Source organism: Hemitrygon akajei, chromosome 21 (assembly GCF_048418815.1).
Source record: "Hemitrygon akajei chromosome 21, sHemAka1.3, whole genome shotgun sequence".
NCBI lineage: Eukaryota > Metazoa > Chordata > Chondrichthyes > Myliobatiformes > Dasyatidae > Hemitrygon > Hemitrygon akajei.
The window spans coordinates 10,253,107-10,276,834 of NC_133144.1; the positions used below are offsets into that span (position 1 = coordinate 10,253,107).

General features: G+C 49.6%; 1 protein-coding gene across 1 annotated transcript in view; it reads left to right on the plus strand.

The window, feature by feature from the left end:
- Positions 1 to 9,417: 9,417 nt before the first annotated feature.
- Positions 9,418 to 23,728, plus strand: part of fes (FES proto-oncogene, tyrosine kinase) — a 109,185-nt gene continuing 94,874 nt past the window's right edge. The window contains exon 1 of the mRNA XM_073024771.1: positions 9,418 to 9,551. The gene's annotated coding sequence lies outside the window, so the exon portion shown is untranslated. The remainder of the gene's footprint in view (positions 9,552 to 23,728) is intronic.

Sequence of the window (23,728 nt, forward strand, 5' to 3'; positions counted from 1 at the left end):
CTTTCTCTGCATCTTCTGTCTCGGGTTATCCCAATTGTCCCACATTTCTGAAGGACTGTTGAGCTGGAGAGATGATTCCCATTCCACTATCTGCCGCACAGTCAGATCAGACCTCCTGGTTTTCCATCAGAATTCCAGCTATCATACTGTCCAGCATCTCGAGCCTCTATGTGTTCTTTCTGATGGGGGGCGGGGGGGGCGTGGTGCCAAGGCAATGGAGAGGTTAGCGCAACACTTTTACAGCTCAGGCGCCGGAGTTCAGAGTTCATTGTCTGTAAGGAGTCTGTTCATCCTCCCTGTGGAATGTGTGGGTTTACTCCAGGTGCTCTGGTTTCCACCCACAGTCCAAAGACGTACCATTTAATAGATTAGTTGGTCATTGCAAATTGTCCTGTGAGTAGGTTAGGGTTAAATCAGGGTTATCAGGGATCCCTGGGCAGCATGGCTTTAAGGACCAGAAGGGCTGTTCTGCGCGGTTCCTTTAAATAAATAAACAGGATGGGGCCTCCAGCTCCTCTGTACATTGGGAATTATCCCTTCCGCGTGTCATGCCCCAGATATAACTATACAATTACAGCATGGAAACAGGCCATCTCGGCCCTTCTAGTCCGTGCTAACACTTACTCTCACCTAGTCCCACTGGCCCGCACTCAGCCCATAACCCTCCATTCCTTTCCTGTCCATATACCTATCCAATTTTACTTTAAATGACAATACCGAACCTGCCTCTACCACTTCTACTGGAAGCTCGTTCCACATAGCTACCACTCTCTGAGTAAAGAAATACCCCCTCGTGTTACCCTTAAACTTTTGCCCCCTAACTCTCAAATCATGTCCTCTTGTTTGAATCTCCCCTACTCTCAATGGAAAAAGCCTATCCACGTCAACTCGATCTATCCCCCTCATAATTTTATTGTCTATCAAGACTCTACCAAGTCCCCCCTCAACCTTCTGAACCTTCTAAACCTCCAAAGAATAAAGACCTAACTTGTTCAACCTTTCCCTGTAACTTAGGTGCTGAAACCCAGGTAACATTCTAGTAAATCTCCTCTGTACTCTCTCTATTTTGTTGATATCTTTGTTGAGATGTGTCTCTCTGGACCACACCTTTCAGTTCAATGATGTATCTGCACAAATGTTTTATGCTCCAGACTTCCTAACTGCAATCACAGAATCAAACAGCACAGGAACTTGCCCTTCTGCCCACAGTTCCCACCCTGAGGCATGGTATTACAATTCCTTTCCCTCCACAGATGCTGCTCGACCTGCTGATCGTTTGTTCCAGCAGGCTTCAGCATCTGTAGTCTCTTGTGACTCCAAGGAACCCATCTGAGCCCATTAATCCTGATGAAAGGTCTCAGCCGGAACATTGACCAATCATAGAAGCTGCTCGGCCTGCTGAGTTCCTCCTGTGTTTTGTGTGTGTTGCTCCGGATTCCAGCATCTATGGAGTCCCCCACTGATCCATTTCCTAGCATTCTTTGCCATGGACATCCCGAGGGTATAATGCTGAGGTTTTATTGGGCACTAGTCAGACCACATTTCAAGTATACTGCACAGTTTTGAGCCCCATGTCTAAGAAAGGATGTGCTGTCCTTCAAGATGGCGTCAGCAAACAACACATTCAACGGCGATGTCCTGCAGACAGTTCAGGAAGTTACTCATTTTATTTCTTCTCCTTTCAGATATGATTCCATGACAAAGCTGCGTGCGATTGGAACCTGTGATTTACCATTTGATGGTGGTTTTCAGGCTGATTGAGCGATCTGGCGCTTTGCCGTCTCCGAGGGAGTTTGATGAGGCTTGCAGCCTGGATGTCCGGTGACGAGGCGCGAGCCGACGATTGACTCCATTGCTTCTCTCTGACTGCGAGGTCGAGCGAGGTTGAAGCCATCAAGGTCGAAAGCGGAGGACGGCGTGAGTTCAGCGCCATCTGCCTGCGTTTGACCGGACTTCTCTCCCTCTCAGTAGCTGCCGTCAGAGGAAAGTGCAGGAGTCTAGGGAAGGATTGGTTAACCGGTGAAGCTCGTGGCTGTGTTCTCATTTTGGGGAACTTTGAGGTCCATGTTGCATGTGGTCTTGCATTCTGGTTACCCTTGTGTTTGCAGGTTTTGAGTGGTTTGACTGGGCGATTGACACAAGCTGGTGGGCAGTGGGCTAGTGGTGTGATGCTGAACTGAAGTAAACTGGACTCCTGGTTTGGCGTTGATATTCTGCGCGTTGTTCGCTGTTTGCGCAATTTATTAATTTTCACTCATTGGTTGTTTGATGTTTTCTTGAACAGGTTCCATGGTGTTTCTTTGTTTCGTGACTGCCTGTGGGAGGATGAATCTCAGAGTTGTACCCTGTATGCATACTTTGATAATAAATGAAGTTTGAATCTTCCGATCTGGCATTGGGGAGGGTCCAGAGTTCAAGAGAACGATCCCATGAATTAAGGGTTAGCATATGAGGAGCATTTGACAGCTCTGGGCCTGTACTGGCTGGAGTTTAGAAGAATGAGGGGCAATCTCATTGAAACCTGCCGAATATCGAAAGACCTAGATAGAGTGGACGTGGAGAGGATATTTCCAATAGTGGGATAGTCTGGGACATAGCCCCAGAATAGAAGTACATCCCTTTAGAACAGAGGAATTTCTTTAGTCAGAGGTTGGTGAATCTGTGGAATTCGTTGCCACAGATGGCTGTGGAGGCCAAATCACTGGGTATATTTAAAGCAGAGATTGATATCTATGTAATTAGTCAGGTCGTCAAAGGTTACGGGGAGAAGGCGGGAGAATGGGGTTGAGAGGGGATAAGAAATCAGCCGTGATGGAGCCTCCTACGTCATGCTTATTAAGTGCCGAGAGAGACTTCGCTTGCATCACCTCTCTGGCATCAGAGCATTGCTATTCAATTCAGGTGAGCTTTTCAACCGGATGTGGTGAGGTGGAGCAAATCAAACAGGAAACCTCCTCCTCAGAACCCTGCTCTGTAGACTGTTGTCCTACAGTTGACCCCAGCACTGTCCTGCCTGAATTTTGGGAGACGACTCAACTTGGCAAAGAACAACTGAGTAAAAATTAACTTCAGCTTCTTATCTAAGATATTCCTCCACATTCCTTCTCAGCAGAAGCTCTCTTCTCCCTTTGTTTCCCACCTTGTCTCCTGTCTGTGTCAGTATTTCACACGGGTACAACACCACCCCTTGCCGATTCCTTCTCCATTGCTTTAGAAGCTTTTCACAATTCTAGTTCTAGTTAATAACTTCCCAATTTACCTTGCACTCTTCAACCCTGTCCCTAGGGGAGAGGTTTGACCAACACGGTTTTCTCAGCTTAAGGTTTTGAAGCTGGCTTGCTATTTGGGTGGGTATGTCCCCGGAGATTCTACTCTACTGTGACAGGCTGCATCGTCACCTGGAACAGCGGGGCCACCGCACAGGATCAGAAGGAGCCGCAGATGTTTCTAAACTCAGCCAACTCCATCGCGGGCACTCGCCTCCTCACCACTGAGGACAGCTCCCAAAGGCGATGCCTCAGAAAGGTGACATCTGTCACTCAGGACACGTCCCCTTCTCATTGCTACCATCAAGGAGGAGGTACAGGAGCCTGAAGAGACAGAGTCAACATTTTAGGAAGAGTTTCTTCCCCTCCGCCATCAGATTTCCCAACGGTCCATGAACACTACCTCACTGTTTTATTCTCTTTTTGCATGACTTGATTATTTTTTACATTTCTAATTATAACTTACAGAAATAAATGTATGTACTTTACTGTCCTGCAAAACCACACATTCCATGACAAACGTCAGTGATAATAAACCCCATTCCAAGCCAAATGCGTGCCGTTGCCCTGGGCAGAAAGCACCCCGTCTGAGGACAGAAGAAGCCACAAGATCACCTCACCCATTAACGGGGTGCAGGAGGGGGACCAGTGGCTTCGATTTGTAGTTTCACTTTCACATAAGGAATGTATCAAGTAAGTTTTAGGACAGGAACTATTTTGTGCTGAAATTCTGATGTTAAGTATGAAACATACAAATCATTATTCAGAGAGCGCTGCAGATAACATTGACTGTTGGCAAATTGACTTCCTCTGAACTCATTCATGGTGAATTTCCCCAGTGATTGTGTGCTAATTGCTCAAGGGACAGGAGCTAAATCTGCAGCAGCCACTACAATAGCACAGGGAAGCACAGGTCACATCGAGCTGAGTGGAGGAGAACCTTCGAGGATAACCAGTCTCTATTTTGTGCAGCTAGTAAACCCATGCCGGCAACATGTATCAGAATCAGATCTCTCTTTGCTGATATATCTTGTGAAATCCGTTGTTTTGCGGCAGCAGTACAATGCAATACGTAAACATTACTCCAAGTTAAAATTCTGAAAAAAGCAAGAAAGAAATACCAAGATTGTGTTCATGGTTTGGTTCCTTAAGGTGGTCATATCTGGGGGTGTAGTAGGAATAAACCCCCACTACCTGTTAAATGCTCCCAATGGTGTGCATCTCAAATGGCCTCTGACCACCGAGTCCGGCTCCTGGCCTAGCTACTAAGCCACTGGCTAAGCCACCATTTCCACTGGCAGGAGTAGGGCCAACGTTGAGTTACTGGTGCCTTAGAACCAGTTGCTCCAGGCAGATGGGGCTTGTCAGCCGTGGCTGGCAGCTCATCGAGGAGAAGGAAAACTCTGATCTCAAACCTCTGCTGCCTTGTGCCTATGCCCATTCATGGGGAAGGCTTTGGGAGTCAACCCTGAGGAAATATCTAGTGTTGGATTTCCCAAGGCAGTCCAAAATTGAATTCATTGCTGACTGACATCTCCTGTGAAGCCACGGCTGAAAAACCGTATTGGTCTCTGCCATTCCTTTGGGATGGAGAAGAGGAGCAGGCTGTGTGGGCAACAGCTAGCTCTCCTTATTGGACTGCCTTGACTTGTGTACACAGCTATGATGCAACACCCATGGTCAACCCTGACCATCAGAGAGCCTGGTTCATGGACCATTCAGAGATCTGATGGCAGAGAGGAAGGAGCTGTTCTTGAATCGTCGAGTGTGGGTTTTCAGGCTCCCAGGGTCAAGGCCCAGAAGTTCAAACTCAAGCCTTGGAGTCAATATCCAGAGGTCAGGGGTCAAAGCCCAGAGCTCCTTGAGGCAGAGGCCTGATTGGGCCTGTGAGTCGGGGGCTGTGACTGCAGGTGGGAGGCTTGATGTCTGTGAGTCTGAATGTACGGGGCCAAGGATTGGGGGGGGGGGGGGACCAGGGGCGGCCTGTCCTGGGACTGGATGCTGTCCTGTCTGTGTGTGGGAGGGTGGGAAAGGGGCTCATTTGTCTCACAAACTCAAAACAACACACACAAAATGCTGGAGGAACTCGGTAGGCCAGGCAGCATCTACGGAAAAACGAAAACAGTTGATGTTTCGGGGGGCAGACCCTTCTGCAGGAAAGGAGGGGGGACTTATTTTTCTGTTGTTCTATTGAATGTGGTGGGCTTGTAACGTGGGCATCGGAACATGCGGCAACATTTGCAGGCTGCCCCCGGCACATCCTTGGGTTAACTTGGTTGTTAATGCAAATGATGCATTTCACTGTGTTTCGATGTAGGCGTAATAAGTAAATCTGAACCTGAATGTGAATCCTGCCCCTACTCCCTGATGGCAGCAATGAGAATGGGGCATCAGATTTAGGCTGCGTCCACACTAGACCGGATAATTTTAAAAACGCCGGTTTTGAGTAAAAACGATGGGCGTCCACACTATGCCTCTATCCACACTATGCCTCTATCCACACTGAAACAGAGATTTTGGCGAATCTCCTCCTCCTGCGCATGCGCAGGACACATCAACCGAAAACAAGCGACATGTTTGGTGTCGAATCTCACCATAAAAGTGCATGTTTGTGTAGTTACAGACTAGAAAAACTTAAAGCGACGGACAGCTGTTGGCTGTCGCGCAGGAGAACTTAAAACTAAAAAAAAACAAATACTGGAGCGTACGGAGACAACTGACAGGGAGTTCACGGACAGATTGACCCGACTGACGACGAACATTGAAAAACTGATAACTCTGTTGCATTAATAAAGCACCTTGCTAAATGTATAAAACATGTCTGTATCAGTGTTATCTTCTATTTCCATACAATGTTACATTAGGCTGTTACACATCTATTGTCAGAGAAGTGCTTGCATAAACAGTTAAACCACCTTCATACGAGCAAGGACAGAAAACAGGGCAAAGTGAGTATACTTATTTATTTAGTAAGTTATGGGTCAAAGTATTTGGTGAGTACATTTCTAACTCTTCTGGCTTCAGTCTCATTGCCGTCTGTTCTGAAATTGTTAGGTTGCGTTCAGGAAAACAATGAAATGGCGTGCTGCCGTCTGACAGCGTTCTCAAAAGTCTCCGGTTACCCCGTCCACACTGATCTGCCTGAACAGCGTTTTCAAAAATAACCCACCCCGGAAAGCATTTCTGAAAAGCTCCATTATCAGGGGACGAAAATGCCGTTTCAGTGTGGACGGAGAGTCAAAACGAAGAGAAAAAGCTTCGGTTACGGATTTATCCGGCGCAGTGTGGATGTAGCCTTAGAATCAGGTTTAATACCACTGGCACATATCATGAAACTTGATCATTTTGCGGCAGCAGTACAATGCAATACATGATAAATATAGAAGAAAAACTGAATTACAGTAGATATGTATATATGTATATGAAATAGTCATTTATATTTAATGTAAATATGTATTTGTCATAAATTTTTACATATGCATATTAAATACTTTAAAAGTAGTGAGGTAGTGTTCATGGGTTCAATGTCCATTTAGGAATCGGATGACAGAGGGGAAGAAGCTGTTCCTGCATCACTGAGTGTGTGCCTTCAGGCTTCTGTACCTCCTTCCTGATGGTAACAGAGAGGAGAGGGCATCCTTAATGAGGATGCCGCTATTCTGAGGCACCGGTCCTTGAAGATGTCTTGGCTACCTCGGAAGCTAGTGGCCATGATGGAGCTGACTAACTTTACCACTCTGCAGTTTACTACTATGATGTGCAGTAACACCCTCCCCCTACCAGACAGTGCTGCAGCCTGTCGGAATGCTCCTCATGGTACATTTGTAGAAATTTAGGATTTGTTTTAGGTGATAATCCAAATCCCCTCAAACTCCTAAAGAAATATAGCTGCTGTCTTGCCTTCTTTATAGCTGCATCGATATGTTGGGACCGGGTTAGATCCTCAGAGATCTCGACACCCAGGAACTTGAAACTGCTCGCTCTCTCCACTTCTGATCCCTCTATGGCGACTGGTGTGTGTTCCTTCATTTTACCCTTCCTGAGGTCCACAATCAGCTCTTTCGTCTTACTGTCGCTGAGTGCCAGGTTGTTGCTGTGACACCATCAACTAGCTGAAATATCTCACTCTTGTACACCCTCTCATCACCATTTGAAATTCTGCCAACAATGGTTGGTATCATCAGCAGATTTATAAATTGCCTAGCCACACAGTCATGGGTAAAGAGAGAGTAGAGCAATGAGCTAAGCACACACCCCTGTGGTGAACTAGTGTTGATTGTCAGCGAGATGGAGATGGTGTTATCGATCCGCACAGACTGTGGCCTTCAGGTTAGGAAATGGAGGATCCAATTGCAGAGGGAGGTACAGAGGCCCATGTTCTGAATTTATCAATCAGCACTGCAGGAATGATGGTGTTAAATGCTGAGTTACAGTGAATGAACAGCATCCTGATGTAGGAATTTGTATTGTTTGGCTGATCCAAGGCTGCTGGAGAGCCGTTGGGAATGCGTACACTGTAGACCTATTGTGGTGAGAGGCAAATTGCAGTGGGTCCAGGTCCTTGCTGAGGCAGGAGTTGGTTCTAGCCATGACCAACCTCTCAAAGCCTTCATCACCGTAGATGTGAGCGCTACTGAGTGATAGACATTGAGGCAGCTCACCCTGCTCTTCCTGGGCACTGGTTGAATTGTTGCCCTTTTGAAGCAACCATAGCAGTGAGAGATTGAAAATGTCTTTCAACACCCCCGCCAGTTGGTTGGCGCAGGTTTTCAGAGCCTTACCAGGTACTCCATCGTGGCCTGATGCCTTGCGGGGGTTCACCCTCCTGAGAGACAGCCTGACGTTGGTCCCTGAGATAGTGATCACAGGATCACTGCAATCTCACAGCTGTAGATTTATTCTCCCTTTCAAACTGACCATAAAAGGCACTGAGCTAATCGGGACTGAAGCACTGCTGCCATTCATGCTATTGGGTTTCACTTTGTAGGAAGTAATGGCTTGTAAACGCTGCTAGAGTTGAAATGCATCTAATTTCACCTCCAACCTCGATCGGAATTGTTCCTTTGCTCTTGAAATAGCCTTCCACAAGTCATACCTGGTTTGCTGGTGCAGACTTGAGTGCCACAGATCTAGCCCTCAGCAGACGACGTACCTCCTGGTTCATCCACGGCTGTTGGTTTGGGAATGAGCAGCAAGTCTTTGTGGGCACACACTCATCCACACAGGTTTTAATGAAGTCGGTAACAACTGCGGCATACTCATCCAGGTTCGAAGATGTATCCCTAAATACAGTCCAGTCCACCGATTCAAAGCAGTCCTGTAGGCACTCCTGTGCTTCCCTTGTCCAGACCTTCTCAGTCCTCACTGCTGGTGCTGCAGTCTTCAGTCTCTGCCTATACCCAGGGAGTAGAAGTACAGTCAGGTGATCAGACTTTCTGAACTGCGGGCGTGGAAATGCACGGTAGGCATTCTTGATCTTAGTGTGACAGTGGTCCAGAGCCCGGTTTCCTCTGGTGCTGCAAGTGAGTTGTTGATGATAATTACTTAAGAGACTTTTTCAAGCTGCCTGGTTAAAATCCCCCAAAATGATACCATCGCTCAGATCATCTCGAGCCTGTTTGACATTGGCCTGAGGTGGAATGTACACTACAGCCAAAATGATTGCCGAAGTCTCCTGCGACAGGTAAAATGGCCGGCACTTGATGGCGAGGTGTTCCAGTTCTGGTGTACAAGACTGGGACAGCACCTCCACCTTTGTACACCCCGAGGAACTGACCATGAAGCAAATCCTCTCGCCCCTGGCCTTTGGCTTAATAGACCCAGTAGTCCTACTTGGTTGTGTGTTGTGAACCTACCAATCTGAATCACTGTGTCCAGAACGGAATGGGTTAACCAAAATTCCATGAAACAAAAAATGCAACAGCTTTTAACGTGCCTCTGAGGCCTTCACTTTTATTTACCAGACTGTACATTTGCCAGCAAGGTAGTTGGCATTGGGATTCAAAAACCTCGTTTTGTAAACACACCATTAGCCCAGCACTTCAACCTTGTTGCCATCTTAAAGGGCAGTCCGCCGGCCAGAGTCCAATCTATTTTTGTCAGTTTTGAGCAGCGATAGGTTCTTTAATCACATTAAAGCATCATTATCAACTGTAAACACTTTAGACGCAGTTGTGGTTCTCAGCTGTAACAGGCTGAGATGGGAATATTTGATCGTTTCCATTGGAGTTGTCGCTTTGAGCCGTCTTTAGTTGCTGCAACAGAAGGGTTTAGATGTTCCGGATGGTGAGTGTACTTCAAAATGGAAGCTGCTGCCTTGTTTGAAAGTGCACCGTTAACTCCACATCCCCGGGATGGTGGTGGGGAGGGGGAGTGTTGTGGATAAAGGGGGCCGTGTGGTGGACAGGGAGATCATTCTGCACAGGATGTAGGCAAGACTGGTAATTTAATGCCCTTATTTACCAACTCTCATATTGATTATCAACAGCTGGTGCATCAGACAGGCCCAGACTGGATGGTTATGGTCGATTTAGCTGTCAAACAAGATGGTGTCCCTGTCACTGGCACCACAGCGGGTGAAGTCACTCCCTCTCAACTCCAGGGCCCTGGGTTATTTTGCTCATATAAACAATACTTTAAAGATTAGCTTTATCTGTCACACGTACTGTAAATTAGAGATTAGTTTAAATATTAGCCCTATTTGTCATGTGTATATCGAAACATACAGTGAAATTCGTTGTTTATGCCAACACAGTCGGAGGGTGTGCTGGGGGGCAGCCCACAACCTGTACGTCTTTGGAACTGGGGAGGCAACGCAGAAGAAATCTACGCAGTCACAGGGAAGAATGTGCAAACTCCTCACAGTGAGGGCAGGGAATTGAACCTGGGTCGCCGGTGCTGGACCTGTGCTAAAGTCCATGGGCCAGGCCTTGGGGAGGCTGCTTTTGAACGCAGGATGCCTGCTTGGTTCATGTGAAGCGCTGTCTGAGACTGAAAGCCATGCTTCCCGATTACAACTGGGCTGCAACAGAAAGCAGCAGTTTGTGTCTCTAACGACAGAGCCGGTGGGGGGTTTGCACAGTCTAGAGGAAGAGGAAGTTGTGGGCCATTGAGCCTGACCTTCTATAAATCACACTACATTGTTAGTGAAGAAACCAGCCTCCGCAGACCACACCACACAGCACAAGGCAACGATTCAGCAAGCTGACTTACAGATCCGGCCCAGTGCAATGCACAATACACCGATGCACAAATGCTGGAGGAGCTCAGCGGGATCTACGGAGAGGAATACACTCAGTGGCCACTTTACGAGTTATCTCCTCTACCTAACAAAGTAGCCATTGAGTGTATGTTCGTGGTCTTCTGTCGATGTAGCCTGTGCACTTCAAAGTTTGGCACGTTGTGCACTCAGACGAGCTCCCCGTCACACCCCTGTTGTAACACGTGGTCGTTTAAACTATTGGTGCCTTTCTGTCAGCTTGAACCAGTCTGTCCATTCCCCTTTGACCTCTCTTATTAACAAGGTGTTTTCACCCACAGAACTGCTGCTCTCTGGCTTCCACACCATTCTCTGTAAACTCTAGAGACTGTTATGTGTGTGAGAATCCCAGGAAATCAGCAGTTTCATAGATAATCAAACCACCCTGCCTGACACCAACTATCATTCCACGATCACTTAAATCACATTTTTTCCCCATTCTGACATCTGATCTGAACTTCTTGACCATGTCTGCATGTTTTTCTGCATTGAGTTGCTGCCCCATGATTGGCTGATTAGAGATTTGTATTACTGAGTAGATGTACATGTGTACCTAATAAAGTGGCCACTGAGTGTAAACCACATAACAGGCCAACAGGTTCTGTGGTCACTGACCAAGTTGCCTGGTTCTGGCACTTCATCTTGCTTTGCTTCAGGTGTTGAGCCCACCCCCTTGTGAAGTTAATGTCAATCCCCTTCCCCAGGCAGTGAATCCTGGGTCATCCCCACCTCCTGTACCCCCCCCCCCCAAAATTTTTCTATTTTCACTGTGGGATCTTTTCCCAATTGCGTTCAACCCATGGCTTCTGCTTAAATCTTCTGGCAAGGAGGGGCGAAAGATGGCATCTGTGGAGGGAAATGGGACCCTGTGCTTTTGAAGGGTCTCACCCTAAAACATCAGCCACTCATTTCCCTCTATAGATGCTGCCTGACCTGACGAGTTAATCAGCGGCTCTGCCAATGGAAAGAGTGTCGCCACGTTATCACAACGCTGGAGCCCTCAGTCAACATTCTCCAGTGAACTGAAATCCCTCATCCCGAACTTCCGAACCTTCTCTGCACCTTTTCCCCAATCCACCCACCCCTCCTACACTTCTGGCGTGATCTTTAATGGCTGAACTAGTGTTTCTGGATGTCCAGTAAAATCACTTTCCCTATCAAGTTCAAATTCAGATTCAGTTTATTGTCATTCAACCGTACGTGTGTGTATACCACCAAGTGGAACAACGTTCCTGCGGACCAAGGCGCACAACACTGTACATATAACTCACACAGATAACACATAAAGTAATGTTACCAAAACAAATTAACAATTAATATGATACAAGTTCAAATGTAAACAGTACAACGCTACTGGCACTTCATACGTGATGAGTCCTGCATGTCAGCAGGGAGTTCAGTAGTCTCACAGCCTGGGAGACAAAGTTGTTTCTCATCCTAACAGATCTTGTCCTAATGCTCCGGTACCTCCTGCCTGACGGTAGGGGTCAAGGAGGTTATTGGACTGATGGGAGGTATCATTGACAATGCTAAGGGCCCTGTGTGTGCAGTGCTCCTGATAATTATCTCTGCCTCCTCGGTCAAGGAAAGAACTGAGCTGAAAGAATCCCCGGTGTGGAAATGAATAGGCAGTCGTCTTTACGGGCCAAGACACTTCATGAGGATGGAGAGGGGTCTCTGCCTGAAATATCAAGTATATATTCATTTCCATATGCTGCATGACCTGCTGAGCTCCTCCAGGCTTTTGTGTCTGTTGCTCTGGATTCAGCTCAGGGGCCTTTGGCCAGCAGAGACCTCAGAGGCATTTGAACTGAGTGTCACGTCGTCACTCCCTGCACTCACATCACTCACGTCTCTGACTAAACTAAATTTGGAAGCACGCAAAAGCTGCAGAAACCCCAGATCTAAAGTTAAGACGTTTTGACAGTTACAGTGAAGATAAAAGCTCTTGCAGCTGGACAAAAGTAAATTGCCTTGAGCACCAGGAAACATTTATTCAGCTATTTATATATTTATATTTTTAACTTATTCATTGTTTGAAGATTTGGGCAGGGCCAACACTTAATGCACTATCAAAATACTGGAGGAACTCAGCAGGTCGGGCAGCAGCTATGGAGAGGAATAATTAGCTGACATTTCGGACTGAGACCCTTCATCGGGACTGGAAAGGAAAGATGCCAAAATGAGAAGGTGGGGAAGGGAAAGGAGAACATGTACATCCCTTGAATTTGGTGCATTTTCCGAATTATCCATCTGAGCATTTCCGGCATGAAGTTGTCATGACAAGTTTCTATTACTGCTTATTAACTGAATTTAAATTTCAAGGCTGTTTTACTGGGATTGCATGTGAAATTATGAATCACAAAGTCAAAATAAAATTTATTATAAAATTTAGTATACATTTATTATAAATTATCAAAATGTATTATCAAATATGTTAATCACATATCACATGTATAATATATAATATAATCATATTTTGTAGGAATTTATATGAAAATAAAGAAATACAAAAGAATTTAAGAAAAAGCTACACATAAGCAAAGACTGATAAACAACCAGAGACACATTTCTTTTGTATTAATAACATGGAGAACATGAGATGTGGAGCTTTGAAAGTGAAGCTACAGGTTGTAGATTCAGTTCAGAGTTGAAATGAGTAAAGATATCCACGATGGTTCAGGAGCCTGATAGTTAAGGCTAATAACTCTTCCTGAACTTGGTGGTGTGGAAGCTAAGGCTCCTGTACCTCTTGTCTGATGGTTTTAGCAAGAAGTGGGCATGACCTGGGTGGTGGCAGTCCTTGATGACGGGAGCAGCTTTCTTGTGCTAGAGCTCCATGCAGATCAACATACTCAATCCAGTCCTCAGCACGGGATCCAGTCCTCAGCACGGGATCGAGTCCTCAGCACAGGATCGAGTCCTCAGCACCGGATCCAGTCCTCAGCACCGGATCGAGTCCTCAGCACGGGATCGAGTCCTCAGCATCAGATCGAGTCCTCAGCACGGGATCCAGTCCTCAGCACGGGATCGAGTCCTCAGCACAGGATCGAGTCCTCAGCACGGGATCCAGTCCTCAGCACGGGATCGAGTCCTCAGCACCGGATCGAGTCCTCAGCACGGGATCGAGTCCTCAGCACGGGATCCAGTCCTCAGCACCGGATCGAGTCCTCAGCACCGGATCCAGTCCTCAGCACGGGATCGAGTCCTCAGCACCGGATCGAGTCCTCAGCACGGGATCGAGTCCTCAGCACGGGATCCAGTCCTCAGCATTGGATCGAGTCCTCAGCACCAGATCGAGTCCTCAGCACGGGATCCAGTCCTCAGCACGGGATCGAGTCCTCAGCACGGGATCCAGTCCTCAGCATTGGATCGAGTCCTCAGCACCAGATCGAGTCCTCAGCACAGGATCGAGTCCTCAGCACCAGATCGAGTCCTCAGCACCAGATCGAGTCCTCAGCACAGGATCGAGTCCTCAGCACCAGATCGAGTCCTCAGCACAGGATTGAGTCCTCAGCACCGGATCCAGTCCTCAGCACGGGATCGAGTCCTCAGCACGGGATCGAGTCCTCAGCACGGGATCCAGTCCTCAGCACGGGATCGAGTCCTCAGCACCGGATCGAGTCCTCAGCACGGGATCCAGTCCTCAGCACGGGATCCAGTCCTCAGCACGGGATCGAGTCCTCAGCATCAGATCGAGCCCTCAGCACAGGATCGAGTCCTCAGCACCGGATCCAGTCCTCAGCACCAGATCCAGTCCTCAGCACGGGATCGAGTCCTCAGCACAGGATCAAGTCCTCAGCACGGGATTGAGTCCTCAGCACCGGATCCAGTCCTCAGCACCGGATCCAGTCCTCAGCACGGGATCCAGTCCTCAGCACGGGATCCAGTCCTCAGCATTGGATCGAGTCCTCAGCACAGGATCCAGTCCTCAGCATTGGATCGAGTCCTCAGCACCAGATCGAGTCCTCAGCACCAGATCCAGTCCTCAGCACAGGATCCAGTCCTCAGCATTGGATCGAGTCCTCAGCACGGGATCCAGTCGTCAGCATTGGATCGAGTCCTCAGCACCGGATCCAGTCCTCAGCACCGGATCCAGTCCTCAGCACCGGATCCAGTCCTCAGCACCGGATCCAGTCCTCAGCACAGGATCCAGTCCTCAGCATTGGATCGAGTCCTCAGCACGGGATCCAGTCCTCAGCACCGGATCCAGTCCTCAGCACTGGATCGAGTCCTCAGCACGAGATCGAGTCCTCAGCACCGGATCCAGTCCTCAGCACGGGATCGAGTCCTCAGCATGGGATCCAGTCCTCAGCATTGGATCGAGTCCTCAGCATGGGATCCAGTCCTCAGCACCGGATAGAGTCCTCAGCACGAGATCGAGTCCTCAGCACCGGATCCAGTCCTCAGCACCGGATCGAGTCCTCAGCACCGGATCGAGTCCTCAGCACGGGATCCAGTCCTCAGCATTGGATCGAGTCCTCAGCATGGGATCCAGTCCTCAGCACGGGATCGAGTCCACAGCACGGGATCGAGTCCTCAGCACGAGATCGAGTCCTCAGCACCGGATCCAGTCCTCAGCACCGGATCGAGTCCTCAGCACCGGATCCAGTCCTCAGCATTGGATCCAGTCCTCAGCATTGGATCGAGTCCTCAGCATGGGATCCAGTCCTCAGCATTGGATCGAGTCCTCAGCACGGGATCGAGTCCTCAGCACGGGATCGAGTCCTCAGCACCGGATCGAGTCCTCAGCACGGGATCCAGTCCTCAGCATTGGATCGAGTCCTCAGCACGGGATCCAGTCCTCAGCACCGGATCGAGTCCTCAGCACGGGATCGAGTCCTCAGCACGGGATCCAGTCCTCAGCACGGGATCGAGTCCTCAGCACAGGATCCAGTCCTCAGCATTGGATCGAGTCCTCAGCACCGGATCGAGTCCTCAGCACGGGATCGAGTCCTCAGCACGGGATCGAGTCCTCAGCACCGGATCCAGTCCTCAGCACCGGATCCAGTCCTCAGCACCGGATCCAGTCCTCAGCACCGGATCGAGTCCTCAGCACCGGATCGAGTCCTCAGCACGGGATCGAGTCCTCAGCACCGGATCGAGTCCTCAGCACCGGATCGAGTCCTCAGCACGGGATCGAGTCCTCAGCACCGGATCGAGTCCTCCGCACGGGATCGAGTCCTCAGCACCGGATCCAGTCCTCAGCACGGGATCGAGTCCTCAGCACGGGATCGAGTTCTCAGCACGGGATCGAGTCCTCAGCACGGGATCGAGTCCTCAGCACCAGATCGAGTCCTCAGCACCGGATCGAGTCCTCAGCACGGGATCCAGTCCTCAGCATTGGATCGAGTCCTCAGCACGGGATCCAGTCCTCAGCACGCGATAGAGTCCACAGCACGGGATCGAGTCCTCAGCACGGGATCGAGTCCTCAGCACCGGATCGAGTCCTCAGCACCGGATTGAGTCCTCAGCACGGGATCCAGTCCTCAGCATTGGATCCAGTCCTCAGCATTGGATCGAGTCCTCAGCATGGGATCCAGTCCTCAGCATTGGATCGAGTCCTCAGCACGGGATCGAGTCCTCAGCACGGGATCGAGTCCTCAGCACCGGATCGAGTCCTCAGCACGGGATCCAGTCCTCAGCATTGGATCGAGTCCTCAGCACGGGATCCAGTCCTCAGCACCGGATCGAGTCCTCAGCACGGGATCGAGTCCTCAGCACGGGATCCAGTCCTCAGCACGGGATCGAGTCCTCAGCACAGGATCCAGTCCTCAGCATTGGATCGAGTCCTCAGCACCGGATCGAGTCCTCAGCACGGGATCGAGTCCTCAGCACGGGATCGAGTCCTCAGCACCGGATCCAGTCCTCAGCACCGGATCCAGTCCTCAGCACCGGATCCAGTCCTCAGCACGGGATCGAGTCCTCAGCACGGGATCGAGTCCTCAGCACGGGATCCAGTCCTCAGCACGGGATCGAGTCCTCAGCACCGGATCGAGTCCTCAGCACGGGATCCAGTCCTCAGCACGGGATCCAGTCCTCAGCACGGGATCGAGTCCTCAGCATCAGATCGAGCCCTCAGCACAGGATCGAGTCCTCAGCACCGGATCCAGTCCTCAGCACCAGATCCAGTCCTCAGCACGGGATCGAGTCCTCAGCACAGGATCAAGTCCTCAGCACGGGATTGAGTCCTCAGCACCGGATCCAGTCCTCAGCACCGGATCCAGTCCTCAGCACGGGATCCAGTCCTCAGCACGGGATCCAGTCCTCAGCATTGGATCGAGTCCTCAGCACAGGATCCAGTCCTCAGCATTGGATCGAGTCCTCAGCACCAGATCGAGTCCTCAGCACCAGATCCAGTCCTCAGCACAGGATCCAGTCCTCAGCATTGGATCGAGTCCTCAGCACGGGATCCAGTCGTCAGCATTGGATCGAGTCCTCAGCACCGGATCCAGTCCTCAGCACCGGATCCAGTCCTCAGCACCGGATCCAGTCCTCAGCACAGGATCCAGTCCTCAGCATTGGATCGAGTCCTCAGCACGGGATCCAGTCCTCAGCACCGGATCCAGTCCTCAGCACTGGATCGAGTCCTCAGCACGAGATCGAGTCCTCAGCACCGGATCCAGTCCTCAGCACGGGATCGAGTCCTCAGCATGGGATCCAGTCCTCAGCATTGGATCGAGTCCTCAGCATGGGATCCAGTCCTCAGCACCGGATAGAGTCCTCAGCACGAGATCGAGTCCTCAGCACCGGATCCAGTCCTCAGCACCGGATCGAGTCCTCAGCACCGGATCGAGTCCTCAGCACGGGATCCAGTCCTCAGCATTGGATCGAGTCCTCAGCATGGGATCCAGTCCTCAGCACGGGATCGAGTCCACAGCACGGGATCGAGTCCTCAGCACGAGATCGAGTCCTCAGCACCGGATCCAGTCCTCAGCACCGGATCGAGTCCTCAGCACCGGATCCAGTCCTCAGCATTGGATCCAGTCCTCAGCATTGGATCGAGTCCTCAGCATGGGATCCAGTCCTCAGCATTGGATCGAGTCCTCAGCACGGGATCGAGTCCTCAGCACGGGATCGAGTCCTCAGCACCGGATCGAGTCCTCAGCACGGGATCCAGTCCTCAGCATTGGATCGAGTCCTCAGCACGGGATCCAGTCCTCAGCACCGGATCGAGTCCTCAGCACGGGATCGAGTCCTCAGCACGGGATCCAGTCCTCAGCACGGGATCGAGTCCTCAGCACAGGATCCAGTCCTCAGCATTGGATCGAGTCCTCAGCACCGGATCGAGTCCTCAGCACGGGATCGAGTCCTCAGCACGGGATCGAGTCCTCAGCACCGGATCCAGTCCTCAGCACCGGATCCAGTCCTCAGCACCGGATCCAGTCCTCAGCACCGGATCGAGTCCTCAGCACCGGATCGAGTCCTCAGCACGGGATCGAGTCCTCAGCACCGGATCGAGTCCTCAGCACCGGATCGAGTCCTCAGCACGGGATCGAGTCCTCAGCACCGGATCGAGTCCTCCGCACGGGATCGAGTCCTCAGCACCGGATCCAGTCCTCAGCACGGGATCGAGTCCTCAGCACGGGATCGAGTCCTCAGCACGGGATCGAGTCCTCAGCACGGGATCGAGTCCTCAGCACCAGATCGAGTCCTCAGCACCGGATCGAGTCCTCAGCACGGGATCCAGTCCTCAGCATTGGATCGAGTCCTCAGCACGGGATCCAGTCCTCAGCACGGGATAGAGTCCACAGCACGGGATCGAGTCCTCAGCACGGGATCGAGTCCTCAGCACCGGATCGAGTCCTCAGCACCGGATTGAGTCCTCAGCACGGGATCCAGTCCTCAGCATTGGATCCAGTCCTCAGCATTGGATCGAGTCCTCAGCATGGGATCCAGTCCTCAGCATTGGATCGAGTCCTCAGCACGGGATCGAGTCCTCAGCACGGGATCGAGTCCTCAGCACCGGATCGAGTCCTCAGCACGGGATCCAGTCCTCAGCATTGGATCGAGTCCTCAGCACGGGATCCAGTCCTCAGCACCGGATCGAGTCCTCAGCACGGGATCGAGTCCTCAGCACGGGATCCAGTCCTCAGCACGGGATCGAGTCCTCAGCACAGGATCCAGTCCTCAGCATTGGATCGAGTCCTCAGCACCGGATCGAGTCCTCAGCACGGGATCGAGTCCTCAGCACGGGATCGAGTCCTCAGCACCGGATCCAGTCCTCAGCACCGGATCCAGTCCTCAGCACCGGATCCAGTCCTCAGCACCGGATCGAGTCCTCAGCACCGGATCGAGTCCTCAGCACGGGATCGAGTCCTCAGCACCGGATCGAGTCCTCAGCACCGGATCGAGTCCTCAGCACGGGATCGAGTCCTCAGCACCGGATCGAGTCCTCCGCACGGGATCGAGTCCTCAGCACCGGATCCAGTCCTCAGCACGGGATCGAGTCCTCAGCACGGGATCGAGTCCTCAGCACGGGATCGAGTCCTCAGCACCAGATCGAGTCCTCAGCACCGGATCGAGTCCTCAGCACGGGATCCAGTCCTCAGCATTGGATCGAGTCCTCAGCACGGGATCCAGTCCTCAGCACGGGATAGAGTCCACAGCACGGGATCGAGTCCTCAGCACGGGATCGAGTCCTCAGCACCGGATCGAGTCCTCAGCACCGGATTGAGTCCTCAGCACGGGATCCAGTCCTCAGCACGGGATCGAGTCCATAGCACGGGATCGAGTCCTCAGCACGAGATCGAGTCCTCAGCACGGGATCCAGTCCTCAGCACCGGATCCAGTCCTCAGCACGGGATCCAGTCCTCAGCACCGGATCGAGTCCTCAGCACCGGATCGAGTCCTCAGCACCGGATCGAGTCCTCAGCACCGGATCCAGTCCTCAGCATTGGATCGAGTCCTCAGCACCGGATCCAGTCCTCAGCACGGGATCCAGTCCTCAGCACCGGATCGAGTCCTCAGCACCGGATCGAGTCCTCAGCACCGGATCGAGTCCTCAGCACCGGATCGAGTCCTCAGCACCGGATCCAGTCCTCAGCATTGGATCCAGTCCTCAGCACCGGATTGAGTCCTCAGCACGGGATCCAGTCCTCAGCACGGGATCGAGTCCATAGCACGGGATCGAGTCCTCAGCACGAGATCGAGTCCTCAGCACGGGATCCAGTCCTCAGCACCGGATCCAGTCCTCAGCACGGGATCCAGTCCTCAGCACCGGATCGAGTCCTCAGCACCGGATCGAGTCCTCAGCACCGGATCGAGTCCTCAGCACCGGATCCAGTCCTCAGCATTGGATCGAGTCCTCAGCACCGGATCCAGTCCTCAGCACGGGATCGAGTCCTCAGAACAGGATCCAGTCCTCAGCATTCTGAAGAGGTCATAGTCCACGTAGCTACTAACAACATACTTAGGTAGGAAGAGTGACAAGGTTCTGCAAAGTGAGTTCAGTTAGATGCTATATTGAAGTGCAGGTCCTCCAGGGTTTTGATCTCAGGATTGCCACGTGCTGGTGAGGCCAAAAATCGGAAATTATACAGTTTAACACGTGGGTAAGGAGTTGGTGTGGGAGGGAGGGCAGAAGATTTTTCGATCATTGGACTCCCTTTCAGGGAAGGTGGGACCTGTACAGAAGAGATGATTTGCACCTGAAATGGAGGGGACTAATATCCTAGTGGGAATATTTGCCATTACTGCACAGGGTGAGGAGGGGTGTTTAACTAGAGTTTCAGGGGGATGGGTACCAGAGTGCCAGAACAGTTAGTGGAGAGGTTGTGGAGGCAGATAAAATCAGACAAAATCAGGAATAAAAAGGTTGAGTGTGGTGTGACTTGTGTCCTGAGCTGCTAATATTTCAATGCAGGAAGTACTGTAGCAAGGGCAGATGAGCTCAGGGCACGGATCAATACACTGTAGCCATTAGTGAGACTTGGTTGCAGGAGGGGCAGGAATGGCAGCTCAGTATTCTGGGGTTCTGTCATTTTAGATGCGACAGAACAGGAGGAGGGGTGGCGTTACTAGTCAGGGAAAAATCATGGCAGTGCTCAGTCAGGATAGCTGGAGAACTCATCTAATGAGGCATTATGGGTGAAGCTGAGTAATAAGGAAGGTATAACCATGTTAATGGGGCTATATTACAGACCACCCAACAGTCCGAGGGATTTAGAAGATCAAATTTGAAGAGAGTTTGCAGATTGTTGCGAGAAATATAAAGTTATTAAAGTGGGTGATTTTAACTTTCCACATATTGATTGGGTCTCCCATAGTGTAAAAGGACTAGATGGGATAGAATTTGTCAAATGTGTTTTCTTTATCAGTACATAGAGAGAGTATGCGATACTTGATCTGCTATTAAGGAATGAGACAGAGCAGGTGACTGAAGTTTGTGGAGAGGAACTCTTTGCATCCAGTGACCACAATATTGTTAGGTTCAAAGTAAATATGCAAAAAGATAGGTCTGGTTTGTGGGTTGAGATTCTAAATTGGAGAAAGGCCAGTTTTGATGGTATCAGAAAAGATCAGGCAAGTGTGGACTGGGACAGGCTGTTTTCTGGCAAAGGTGTACTTGGTTAAGTGGGAGGCCTTCAAAAGTGAAAATTTGAGAGTACAAAGCTTGTGTGTGCCTGTCAGAATAAAAGGTAAAGACAACAGGTGTCGGGAACCTTGGTTTTCAAGAGATATTGAGACCCTAGTTAAGAGAAAAAGGAGCTGCCTAGCAGGTATACGCAGGTAAACAACAAATGAGGTGCCTATGGAGTATAAAAATTGCGAGACAACATTTAAAAAAGAAATCATAAGGTTGTCTTAGCAGACAAGGTGAAGGAGAATCCTAAGGGATTCTACAGATACGTTAAGAACAAAAGGATTGCAAGGGACAAAATTGGTCCTGTGAAAGAACAGAATGATAATCCATGCATGGAACCAAAAGTGATGAGGGAGATCTTAAAAGCATTTTTTACATCTGTATTTATTCAGGAGACGGGCACAGAGTCTACATAAGTGAGGCAAAGCGGCATCAACTTCCTAGACTTTAGACAGATTACAGAGGAGGAGGTGTTTGCTGTTTTGAGGCAAAGTAGGGCAGATAAATCCCCAGGGCCTGACAAGGTGTTCCCCTGGACCCTACAGAAGGCAAGTGCAGAAACTGCCAGGATCTTAAGAGATATTCAAATCACCCTTAGCAACAGGTGAGGTGCCAGAGGATTGGAGGTTAGCCAGTGTTGTTCCACTGTTGAAGAAAAGCTCTAAACATAAACCAGGAAATTACAGGCCGGTGAGCCTGACATGAGTAGTGGGAAAGTTATTGGAAGGTATTCCAAGGGGCTGGATATATGAGTATTTGGATAGACAGGGACTGATTAAGGATATCAGCATGGCTTTGTGTGTGGTAGTAGGTGTATCTAACCAATCTTTTAGAGTTTTTTTGAAGAAGTTACCAAGAAAGTTGATGAAGGCAAGACAGTGGATGTTGTCTACATGGACTTTAGCAAGGCATTTGACAAGGTCCCACATAGGAGGCTGGCCAAGAAGGTTCAGTCACTCAGCATTCAAGATGAGGTGGTAAATTGATTAGACATTGACTTTGTGGGAGAAACCAGAGAGTGGTAGTAGATGGTTGCCTCTCTTTCCGGAGGCCTGTGACTTGTGGTAATGGGTCCATTATTGTTTGTTGTCTATATCAGTGATCTGGATGATAATGTGGTTAACTGGATCAGCACATTTGCGGATAACACCAAAATTGGGGATGTAGTGGACAACGAGAAAGACTATCGTGGTTTGCAGGGGGATCTGCATCAGCTAGAAAAATGGCTAGAAAATGGCAGATGGAATTTAATACAGACAAGGGTGAGGTTTTACACTTTGGAAGGAGCAACCAGGGTAGGTCTTACACAGTGAATGGTAGAGTACTAAGGAGTGCGGTAGAACAAGAGGATCTGGAAATACAGGTCCATAATTCATTGAGAGCGGCATCACATGTAAATAGGGTTGTAAAGAAAGCTTTTGGCACGTTGGCCTTCTTAACTCAACGTAATGAATACAGGAGTTGGTATGTTATGTAGAAATTGTATAAGATTGGTGAGGCCTAATTTGGAGTATTGCGTATAGTTTTGATCACCTACCTACAGGAAAGACGTAAACAAGATTGAAAGAAAATTTGCATAGATGTTGCTGTAACTGGAGAACCTGAGTTATAGGGAAAATTGAATAGGTTATTTCTTGGAAACATAGAAGGTTGAGAGGAAATTTGATAGAGGTATACAAAATTATGAGGGGTATAGTTATGGTAAATGCAAGCAGGCTTTTTCCACTGGAGTTTGGTGGGACTACAACCAGAGGTCATGGGTTAAAGGTGAAACTTGAGAAGTTTAAGGAGAACATGAGGGGAAACTTCTTCACTCTGAGGGTTGCTTGACTGTGGAATGAGCTACCAGAGAACATGGTGTATGCAAGCTCAATTTCAACGTTTAAGGAAAGTTTGGATAGGTACATGGATGGTAGGGTTATAGAAAGCTATGGTCCTGGTGTAGGTTGATGGGAGTAGGGAGTTTAAATGGTTTTGGCACAGACTAGATGGACTGAAGGACCTGTATATATGTTGTACTTTTCTATGACTTTATGACTTGATGAGATACCACCCAACCTGGAATGTTTCCAACAGTCTGTTTTTGTTTCAGAATTCCAGATGTGGAGGGCATTAGCTGTGATGGGCAGGGCTGTACTCACCATTTCCTCTAGCCTTTTCCACTCATGGGCATCGATATTTCCACACCAGGCTGTAATACAACCAGTCAGGGTATTCTCCACTGTGCATCTACAGAAGTTTTTCAAAGTTTTGATTACATGCCAAATCTACACAAACTTCTAAGAAGCAGGGCGTAGATCCATGTGATGGCACATACGTTCGAAGTAAATTCGTTATTGAAGTACATATATGTCACCATATACAATCCTGAGATTCATTTGCTCGTGAGTAATCACAATAAGGCAAGAAAAACAATAGAATCAATTGAGACAAAATTGGTCCTGTGAAAGAACAGAATGATAATCCATGCATGGAACCAAAAGTGATGAGGGAGATCTTAAAAACATTTTTTGCATCTCTATTTATTCAGGAGACAGGCACAGAGTCTACATAAGTGAGGCAAAGCGGCATCAACTTCCTAGACTTTAGACAGATTATAGAGGAGGAGGTGTTTGCTGT